Raw genomic sequence first — 11,987 nt, forward strand, 5'->3', positions numbered from 1 at the left:
GTTTTAACAGCTTATTAATGCTGCATTTCCACCTTAACAATCATTATTTCCTAGAAGTCCCTGCCAATGTGCCAATGTAATGTTTTGTTTCAGTGAGCTAAAGAAGAAAAAAATTAATTGATATAAAATTAATCAAATGAATGGATATTGAAAAATATTTAATGAAATCCAGGGGAAAGTTAAGTTTAAGCAAGTTAAGAATAGAAAAAAAAAATCTCAATTTAATAGAGAATATGTACCAACCAACAGACAGACACTTCCCAAGTCCTAAAAATTATTACACTGGATCATGAAAATCTGAATAGTTTCCTGCAACATCAGAAACAAGGCAAGAACACCAACTCCCATCTACTTTACTCAACATATTATGGTGAGTTCTATTCTCAGTTATAAAGGCAAGATTTAGAAAGAAAAGCCATGTTAATTACAAAGGAAGAAATAAATCTAACTAGATTTAGAGATGATATAGTAGTCAGCATTAAAAATCAGAAAAAAATATACACACACACACAAGTACACTCTTCTTACAACTAGTAAGTTAGATGAACAAGGCTATAAGATGTAAGCTCCACATACAGACTTTAATTACATTTTATATACTAATGATCAACATTCAAAGGCCAAAATAAAATTGTAACCACATTGAAAATTGCTCTAAAGAAATGAATACATTCAGTTATGACGTTTTTTTTAAGAACCGGAGATTAAACTCAGGCCCTTGCGCTTGCCAGGCAAGCACTTATTCTACTAAGCTATCTCCTCAGCCCCTCAGTTATGACTTTAATTAAACACATACAAAATGTTATGATGAAAATGATAAAATGCTGATGAAACAAAGAAAGGAAAACATAAGGGATTGTATCTGAAATTAAAAGATTCGGTGTACTAAAGATACCACTTCTATCCAATTTTATCTATAGGGTTACGGCAGTTCCAGTCAAAACCCCAAGAGTTTTTCTTGTAAAAGTAGGCAAAGTCAACCTAAAATTACCTGGAATGATACACGTCCTAAAAGTAGGTGAAGTGCTCTTGACAAATGAGACTGAAATAGTGACTTTTTCACCAAGATCAACTTTACTGTGCAGCCACAGTAACCGGGACAGTGTAGCGCTGGTAGACACAGTGGTCACTGAGTCTCAACAGAGGATCCATAACTGGAGCCACATAACTATGCCAAACTGACTTGTGACAATGGTTCACATGAGGAAGAACATTGTCAAAAATTGTCCTAAAACAACTAAATATTCCTAAGCCAAAAAATAAAAAACAAAAAAACCCCAACACACTGAACTGTCTACCTACAATTCACATTTTCTACAAAAGTTATCTCAGAATGGACAACAAACTTCAGTGCAAATTGTACAATGAGAGAACTTTCTGAAAAGCAAATATTTCATGGACGTAAGTCTAAGAAAAGTTTCTAAACTTGGCAAGAAAAGGGTGATTCATAAAGATAAATTGTTAATCTGAACTGTATCATATTAAACACTAAAAAAGCACGAGTGAACAAGATGAAAAAAAGCCAACTCCAGACTCGTAGAACATATTTTTAAATCACCTATCCAATAAATGACTAGTGTCTCAAACTCAACAGTTGAAAAAATAAAAACAAAACTCCAATTAGAAACAATACAAAGGATACAAAGTAATCTGCATATCATCAAAGAATATAGGGCTGGCAAATAATTACATTAAAAATACTCAGCATAATTAGCCATGAATTATATGATAGATTGAATTTACTTACTGAATTTATTTAATTATGACCAGCATGTCTTATCTACCAGTGCTACACTGTCCTGATTACTTTTGTTGCATAGTAAAGTTGATATTGGTAGAGAAACTGTTCCTACTTTAGTCTCATAATTATTGAATGCCAATGCTCTCCTTAATATTTTATAATTATATATCTATAAAAATGACTGTAATTTTAAAAGAGCAACAGTATTAAGTGCAGGCAGAGATGTGAGGAAAATAGTTCAATGATGCATTGCTAATGGTAACAAAAATGGTACAATTTGAAAAGTGTTTTGTTAAATACTAACCATATAACCACTGTATGTTTTAATAACTATACCACTGAGCATTTACTTCAGAAAAACGGAAATTTATGGTCACATGAAAACCTATGCTTAGGGGCTGGTGAGATGGCTCAGTGGTCTAAAACACCTACTTGGAACAAGCTTGGCAAAGCACAGGGACCGCGGTTCAATCCCCCAGCACCACATGCCAGCCAGCCCTGCCCCCTGGTGGGCTGATCTGCCCCCCCCCACACACTAAATAAATAAATGCTTTAAAAAATTAAAAAAAAAACTATACTTAAATGTTCATACCAACTTTGTTTGTCACAGCACACAACTAGCAGTGGTCCATAAGGCATTACCAAGATTAAGTATTACATAATCCAATAGTTATAATCTAATAGATTACTACTAGAAAATAACTATTGATAAGCACATAACTTTGCATGAATCTCAGGCCATCACACTGAAAAGCAAGAGAATCCTCAAAGTTTATGTATTTTCTAGTTCAGTTTGTATAAATTTTTTTAAAAAATTATGTATTTGGTACAGGGTTTCACTACACAGCTCAGACTTGTACTGATCCTCCTGTCTCAACCTCCCCAGCACTAGGATTACAGGAATGGACCCAGTATTGGTGGACAGCTTGGTGAGACCAGGGCAGGGGTAACATGTCATGTGGTACTGGGGATGGAACCCGGGTCCTTGTACTTGCCTAGGCAGGTGTGTAGACTGCTGAGCTATCTCCCGGTCCTGTATAACATATTTTAAAGAACAAAATGCTGTAAGTGCAGAATATAGTAGTGGTTGTCAGAGCTTAGAGCTCAGGACATGTGTAAATCTGGGGCATGCAGTTACCAAAGGTCAGTGTGAAGAGTCCTTGTTGTCTGAGAATTACTCCAAGAAGCGCCCTCATGCCAGCTACCAGGTGCCCGTCCACGAGGCTGTGGTTGACAGATGGGCTACTCCACAGTGATCCGCATCAGATGACCTACTGGGGGAGAACAATAGTGATTTAGTTTCACTTTAAAATGTCCTGAGCAAGGAAACCCAAGCAGACACTGATTTCATTTACATGAAGCTCAGTACAGGCAAAATTACTCTGTGGATCTTCTCAGAAGTCACAATGGCATTGCCTGTGGGAAAGAGGGGTTAGTGCTACATAGGGTGGGTAGAAGGTGCGTTCAATTGGAAAAAAAAATCAACGATACACAATACACGATTATGACTCATCCCTTTCCTGCATGTGTATTACAAGGAATCTTTTGACACAAGCCTGAGGCGGGGCTGAAGCAAGAGAGCTTGAGTGTGATGACGGGAATTCTGTTTCTCCAGTCCTAGTCTGTCATGAGACCCGCCCCAACCGCCATTGCTGGTCTTCTCCGTTAACTGAAGAATAACATTACAACTCTGCAGTAGGGTCCAGCAGGGACTTTGCTTGTAATCCTGCTCACTTTTGCTGGCACGTTTTTGGCGCTGAGCTTCATATTCATTCATTTTCCACTGATTTGTACTGAGTCCTTCGTGCAGAGAGCTATGCTAGGTGACATGCACTATGGAGTAAAATATATAAGTTTTCCTCCCTTGCAGCCTTTGTCAACTTGTTGGGAAGACATAATAGCAAAGAGTTAATTACCTTTAAGGAGATGGAGTGCTGCATTAGTGGAGCAACAGGAACTTCTGGAAATATAAGGAAGAATCTATCCTAGTCTAGAGGAAGGCAGAAGAAACCTCTCACAGAGTTAAACATCACTCTGAGAAAAATTAATAAAGGCCTACAAGGTGCAATGCTCTGTGTGTGTGTGTGTGTGTGTGTGTGTGTGTGTGTGTGTGTGTGTGTAATGTGCAAAGAGACCAATCTTAAATCATCAATGATCATATATGGGAGATTCCAAGGAAAAGCATTGTATTTAAGTAATGGTATTCCTAAAGACTAAAAGCTATATGAAATTAGAAGAAATTGTTGTGTCAAATTTATTTATTTATTTATTTATTTATTTATTTATTTATTTATTTATTTGGTACAGGGTCTCCCTACACAGCTTGAACTCATAGCGATCCTCCTGTCTCAGCCTCCCCAGTGCTGGGATTACAGGCGTGTGCTGCCACGCCCAGTTTCCGTGGCTGGCACTGTGCCTGAGATTCCAGAGCCAGTGTGGCATGCCATACCGAGGATCGAACCCTGGTCCTTGCACTTGCCAGGAAGGTGCTTAGCCCACTGTGCTAGCTCCCCAGCCCTTGTGTTGAGTTCTTAACTGTAGTAGGTTTTCAAACCAGTTAGCTGATGGGGGCCTGCCTCTCAGCTAGTTCTTTAAGTGGCTGCTTCAACAAAGCAGTCAGGCTCAGGTTGCTGTGGTTCGATCCCCACAACTCAAGCCAGCCAAACCTGCCCTGAAGGCATTCGGAGAAAAAAAAAAAAAAGCAACCAGTTAGCTGAAAGTAAACATCCACCACAAAGGAGGTATTAGATTCGAAAACTGCTTAGATCCCTCTGGCATGATGAATGTGTCTTTTATTTTTTTAATTTTTTAAATTTTTATTTTGGTGATACCAGGGATTGAACTCAGGACCTTGAGCTTGCCAGGCAAACACTTATTCCGCTGAGCTATCTCCTCAGCCCCCAACCATGAGTGTGTGACCAGCAGGGACTATGGCCTGGGAGGGTGACGCCATTCCTAAGGAACACATTTGACATTCAACTGGCATGAAAACACAGAGCCTATATTCTACAAATTTACAAAACAGTGAATTATTTTTAATAAAAGCTCCTATCGCACTGTAATCACAACTGGAAGAAATATGTATTTCCTTCTGTACATCTTCTTTTTCTCCCTTCATTTTATAGCTAGTAGTATTGACTACTGGGCAAAGGATTGTAAAACGGATGCTCTCAGTTGTTAAAACCAGGAGATAAAAGACCATCATAAAGCCATTCATTGCATTCTTTCCAATTTTGTAAACCTCTGAAGTTGTGTTTTGGTTTTTCGTGTGACTTGTGTTAAGTACAGTGTCTACGAAATACTGCAAATAATTTATCTGAATGCAAATATGTAAATATTAGGATTCTTGCCAGTTAGTGTGCATATATAAACCTAAGAGATACCACGGAGAGATTTAGATCTGCTATTTTTCTTTCTGTCATAGCCATCAGCTAAGTATGTTAATTTTCTCCTCTTTTGCTATCAATGATCTTATTCAAATACCTTCTTCCAGAACATTTTTCCTGGTCCTGAAACAATTGCTTCTTCTAGCTAATTCCATTCGCTTGTGTTGTTGTTTGCTCCTTGAAATTGACAGGAAGGCATGTGGTGTGTGGTTATGGGATTGAGCCTATTGTCTCCTGAAAGATTCCAGCACTTGTGTGACAGAATCAGCAGTTAACCACCAGCTCCATATCCTCGGTGCTACTAGATAGCAAAATGAAAATTAAAAATAAAAATGTTCAGTATGTTAGGAAATAGAAATAAGGGTTCCTATGGTGACAGGGCCTGCGATTACATGCTTGCTAGAGTCCAAGAAAAGTAAAGTGAAAGCATATGGCTTGAAGTTAATCAAACTCAGTACAAAGTTGGGTTGGGGCTGCAGGCACAGGGAAAGGGCAACTTCCTGTGCTCCCTCCTTGCTGTGCAGTGCTGAATCCTCACACATCCAGACCTGCATTTAAAATTGCATTCAATTCCTTTCCAGTTTTACTGCCTACCTATGGAAAACAATTACATATCCACTTTTCTATCTATGAAACAATGTGGAACTCTTGGAATTTGGGTTCAATTTTTTCTTCTGCTCCTAGAATTCTAGTCATAAAGAAGTGTTAAGAGCAGAAAGAAATAAAAGAAATCAAGGAGACCAAACTAGCAAACTGAAATCAATTTAAATCATAAAATTATATTTTTATTAAACTGTCCTTTCTATATGTTCTTGTTCTTCATGGTCGTATTTATCAAAGCAAAACCCAACTTCACTTTGATACAAAAAGAATAAAGCTGGTTGCTACTTTGTTTAGTGAAATTTTGTATCATTTCTATTGCTGTCTTTTTTTTTCTATTACCATTTTGTATTCTTTTTTGAAAAAGTATAATGTTGGAAGCCAGCAAGGTAACTCAGCAGACTGAACTCTCCTGCTTAGGCAAGTGCAGGGACCACAGTTCTACGCCAGCACCGCATGCTGTGCCAGACCCAACCCCAAGGGCAGGCTGAGCTGGCCAGCATAAAGGTGTAGTTGTGCACACCTGCAATCCCAGCGCTGGGGAGGCTGAAAGCAGGAGGATCACTACTGATCTGTGTAGTGAGACCCTGTGACAACCAAATACATTTTAAAAAGTGTAATGCTGTTTATGTATTTTATGAGTCAGTATTCTTTAAGATTGGCACCTAGACAGTGTAACAGATTGGCTGGTATAACTAAGAGAAAAAAAAGGCCTTTTCTGATGTAATTAAAAAGAGAGGCTAAGCAAGTGGAGAGGGTAGAAGATGCAGGTGTGAGTGATGGAAGAAGGGAAGAAGTGGGGTGGGGAGAGAGAGACAGAAAAAAAAGACAGATGAGACAGAGAGATGGGGACAGAGAAGAGGAGCAGGGCTAAGAGAAAGAGAAAGAGGAAGTGGAAGAGGAAGAGAGGAAGAGAGGGAACAGGAAGAGAAGGGCTAACTGCAGAAAATGAGAGCTGGAAAATTGCCCCTATGAGGCACTATAGAACTTGTTCATGAAAGCCAGCATTGCTTTGCCTATCTTTGGTTTCATAGTAAGCACACATACAGCTTCATAAGGGTGTTGTGCTGCGACTTGTGTTGATCCTCTGTGAAGTTACATTAATTGGAAACATTAGCAACAAGTGTTTTTCCCACTACATGTCTATCTATCTTGCAAACACTAAAACTGCCAATCTAATTATCTCAGCATTTACTCCTGTGGTTGATTGTTACACCCCAAATAATATTTAACACCAGTCAGACTGACCATGCTTGGTTATATTTCTTATTCCTTAATGAATTGTTATGCAAAGCAAAGTGCCAGAACACATGTTTTTCTTATTACTTCTTTTATATATTTCTAAACACTTAGTCTGGAATGCCAACTTTCATACGGAAGAAATAACATATTAGTATTGAGTGTATTTGCAAATGTGTATTCCATGAATCATGTGTTAACATGATAATTGTTTCCACACACACATGTACAACCACAGTGAGGATTATTAAAATAATTTAATGGAAACCTACCATAAATAATAGAACTTTTCAAAACAAACTTATTTTGGCTATTTGGTAAATATATCCTAAATAGAATTACATTTGTAACTTTATTTTAAAATTTATTCATGGTAATAATTTCTTTCTTTCTTTTTTTCTCTTCCTTCTTTTTTTTAATATTTAAAGAGCATCTATGCCTTCCTTCTTTTCTTTTAATATTGAAAGAACATGTCTGTAAACACTTGTACCCAGTTACCCAGTTAGGATATTTATACTTAAAGGAAAAAAATGTAATAAAGATAAAAGCATCTAAAGCACTAAAAAAAATAATAATTTTTCCAGGCCATGAGATTTGAAAATGGCAGATTCTGGCAGATGATGGAGGGGAGAAATCCTCACCAGGGCACTATTTTACTGACACACAGAAGGCCTGCAAGTCACCCCCCACCTCACATAGCTTTTCCACTCCTCTTCCCCTTATGTTACTAGAAAAATAAGAAAAGGCCTGTGGGTCACCCATAAGATCAGTTTTTAAAAAGACAATTAAAGCATGTTAATCAATAACATGTGAAGCACCACAGCGCAAGCATTCCTTGATGGAATTTGAGCCAAGGACCTTCTGGGTCCAAAAGATCAGCTTTACCAAAACGCACTTGATCCTCCTTAAGGTATGGTAATAGCACTCCATTAAGGTTTACAATATTCAATAAACAAGTTAAGAGCAGGTTTCTAGATATGAAATTATCTAATTACTCAAGGGAAACTTGACACAGACATTTTAAAGATGCAACCAGTACCATGTGTGAAATTCTCGTGGAGTCGCCCAGAGAGGACACATTTTACTTCTGGCACTATTCTTCCTTTTCATAGTGACCAGGACAGCGTTGGCAAGAGAAAAGGACAATGGCCCAGAGAGAACTCACTCTTTATTGTTGACATTAGCAACAATATTACATTGGAGTACTGAGTGAAGTATAAATTTGACTTAATTAGGAAAATCGTATTTTAAAATGTATTTATTTATACTCTTTTAAAATAGGATGGCCTGGTCAAATTGCTAAAATATCTTATTTTTAGGACTTCTTCACAGTTCTATTACTCTTTTATACATGATGGAGGCAAAGCTCTGTAACAGTTTTTTCATCTTAGTTCTTTCTTCTTATATTATGGTATTCATTAAAAAGCTCCCTTTGCTGCTATTACTTTTCTGGGAGCAAAGAAACAGAAACCAAGAAAAACAGAGAGTTACTGATAGGAAAGCTAAGGATTGTTCTGGCAACAGCAGAATCTTTTCCACATCCATCGCAAGAAGTCTAAATGCGGTCAGCCTGTTGCACGGAGCCGCGTGGGGACTTCTCAGAGACCCGGACCCTTCCTGGCACCGATAGGTACTATTTTTCACGTATGGTTTCACCCTTGTGCTCACAATAGAGCTGCTCTATCTACAGTCATCGTGGCTGTATTCCAAGCAGGAAGGAAGGAAAGAAAATATAAAGCTGTGCGACTGCTGCTTCTGTCTCTTTTGCAGGAAAAGAGAATTTGCAGATACTCTACCAGTCTGGACTCCTTCTGTTGCATTTATATCACACTGGCTGGGACTGCACTCATTACTCTAAATTACTCTAAATAACAGAAAGAAAGCCTGGCAATGAGTAGGCAAAAGGTTGTGCGCATCTTAATCCACCTTGTTGATTTCGGAATTTTCATCCCTCAGTGCTTTGTCTCAGGTAGGCAAGTTCAAGGAAGAAAAAAATAGTGAGCAAATGAATAAATAAATGAGTTGGATGTTCTTAAGGATGAGGGATATTATTACTATTCACAATTTTCCTGCTGCCTAGTAAAGAGCTTGGACCAAAATCTGCTCTGCGTGTGTGTTTTAGTAATTGAATTTTAGAGAATGGAGTGTTTTCCTAAGTGTTCATTCAGTCCTACAGAGATCAGAATGGAAAGTCAAGGTCAAAGCAGATGCCTGAAGACAGCTAGGGAGATTATAAGGCAACATGGAATTCCGAGTTTCTAACAAAAACATTCCTGTCATAAAAGCATTTAGCACACAATTGAATGTAGGAAAAACCTACTTGTGAGCTGTACAGAGTTGAATTTGGGAATAAATTTTAAAAATGTAAGACTCCTACCTCTTTCAGCAAATTGAGAAATGTTAAAAGATGACATTAATTGTATTTATTTATTTTTGAGTCTTGATGATTTTTATTTTTTATTAATGTTATTGAGAAACAAATAACAATGAGACAGTTTCAAAAACTGATGAATAGGATAGCTACAATAATTAATGCAGTGCATATTGTTGTCTTCATAGTGGTTATTCATAGTACAAGATGCAGACATGATATCTTGTCTAAACACTATTCGTACAAATCTTTCTTCTCATTGAATTAAGAGAAAGTAGCTGTATATCTATCCTATTTTGTATATACAGATACAAAATGGTCCTTCATTTTTTGTTTAGTTTTGTCAGAGATGGGTATTCCATTGCCATTTAAACATTGTAGGTGCATGAATTCAGCAAAATAATCCAATCTAGTCCAGTAGTCCATAATAGTAGTGGGTTATCCATAGGACTGACAATGTCAGAACTTGTTGACTTGAGCCTTTTCAGCTCAGCATATTAATATGGCTTTACTTTTTATACCTTGTTTTTGTACTTTGCTGCTGGATGGTTAAGACCAAGATAAAGCAAGACTGATATAACAAGAAATGTAACTTTTGTTTAACACTTTTTAAATCACTGACTTTTCAGCAGTAGTTCTTAAGAACTTGCTGACCCTTTCTCTTTCTTATTGCATTTATTGGCTTAAAAACAAGTCTGACATCAGAATTTCCTTTGTTTTCAATGTTTCAAAATTATTTTTGTGAACAACTTAGGTGATCAATAAGAAAGCTTAGTAATATTTATTAAAGCATAGAACAAAGCTCATAATATATTAATAAATATTGATTCCTAATGTTTTATTTTTTTTTCATACGGGAAACCTAATGTTTTAAAACTCTACATCTTTTGCCCTTCTGAAAATTTACTGCCATCACAGAAATATTGTAATAACAAAATTGTTATTTATGTTCTCCCTGATCTCTATGGTGGCAACATTTTTAAATCATCAGCGTACATTCATTAGGCTGGGAAGATAGCTTGGCAGTCAAAGTGCCTGGCTGGCAAGCACAAGGACTTGAGTGCAATCCCAAATACTGCATGCTGTGCTGGCCTGCGAATACTGGCTGTGCCATGCTGACTCCGAAATCAAACATGGTGACACACATCTGTAGTCCTCACACTGGGGAGGCTGAACCAGGAGGATTACTACAACTCTCAGCTGTCTAGCGAGACCATATATGAAATAAATACAAATTTTTAAAAAATATACATTCATTAGTATAAAGGATGTTGAGATATGCCTCATTTAATTTATATAGCATATTTTAAAGCTAATATATTCTGAAATTGTAACTAAGTATTTTATGTTAACTATAATTATGAATTCAAGTGATATTGAAATAAATACAATTTTTGAGAGCATAGAAAGTAATATTCATTTTTTTCCTCAAAAATTAGCTTGTGTGTGTGTGTGTGTGTGTGTGTGTGTGTGTGTTTGTGTATTTTAGGGAAGGATCTACAGGGTGCTCAGGGTCTCGCTACTAGATCGGACTAGTAGTGATTCTCCTATTTACAGCCTCCCAAGCTCTGGGACTATAGGCGCGTGCCATCCACCCAGTCTTAATTGCCGTCTCAGCATGCCTCGGGGGTGGAGCCTGCATGGTAGGCCCGGGAACGGAACCCTCGCCCCGGCACCTGCTTGCAGGTGCTTTAATCCACTGAGCTATTTGGCTGGCTCTAAAAACTCCAACACTGACTCAGTGCACCCTGCACAGCATGTAGAGCCAGGGATTGAACCTGGGTCCTGGCACTTGCCTAAGCAAGCACTCAGTCTGCTGAGTTATCTCGTGCCCCTCCCCCCCCTTTTTTTTTTTTTTTTTCTTTAAACAAGCTATAGATGCTTACATGAAGGGGCCTGCTTTGGTAAGTGCAGTGGCCAGGGTTTAATCCCTGGCACTAGGGAGGCAGAAAACAGGAGGATCACTATGAGTCCAAGCTACATAGTGAGACCCTGCAGAAAAAAACAAAACACAAAACAAACAAACGAACAACAAAACTTATACCTAATCAATGGCTTACTAACAATGAAAGAGAACAAGAGAAATTCAGTTAATCTAAATAGTTATTTCATAAGCATTTATTGTATTCTTATAGAATAATCACTCCCAAATAGTCTAACTCCCAAAATATATAAATCTAGAAAGGATTTTTCATGCATTAATACACAAACTGATATAACACTTAACATAAATGAGAAATTTTAAGACCGTTTTATTTTAGATCTCCCAATATTGTGATGAAACCTGTAATTTAAAACAGTTAAACCGTTTGTCAAAGAGTCTTTTGGTCATTATGACAGAAGACGAATGTTCTAAATTTTTCCCTAAATTCTGCATGCCCATTAATCTTAAGGAAGTCTCTTTTTACAAAACCCAAAGCATAAGGGTCTTAGGATTTATCTGTTCAGCAATTCTCAACCAAACATAGCAAACAGTTGGGATCAAACCCATGTCTTTCTTCCTCTCTAAGGATCTCAGGGTGGGCCCTCAAGTATCTTGATCCGGTTGGCAAATGGCCCATAAATATTAACAAATTTATTAACTATAATATATTGAATAAATCATACAGTATTTCCATAGGTACCACAGTAGGATAAAAAGAGAAGCACT

The sequence above is a fragment of the Octodon degus genome, unplaced genomic scaffold (assembly GCF_000260255.1).
Source record: "Octodon degus isolate 3935 unplaced genomic scaffold, OctDeg1.0 scaffold00023, whole genome shotgun sequence".
Taxonomy (NCBI): domain Eukaryota; kingdom Metazoa; phylum Chordata; class Mammalia; order Rodentia; family Octodontidae; genus Octodon; species Octodon degus.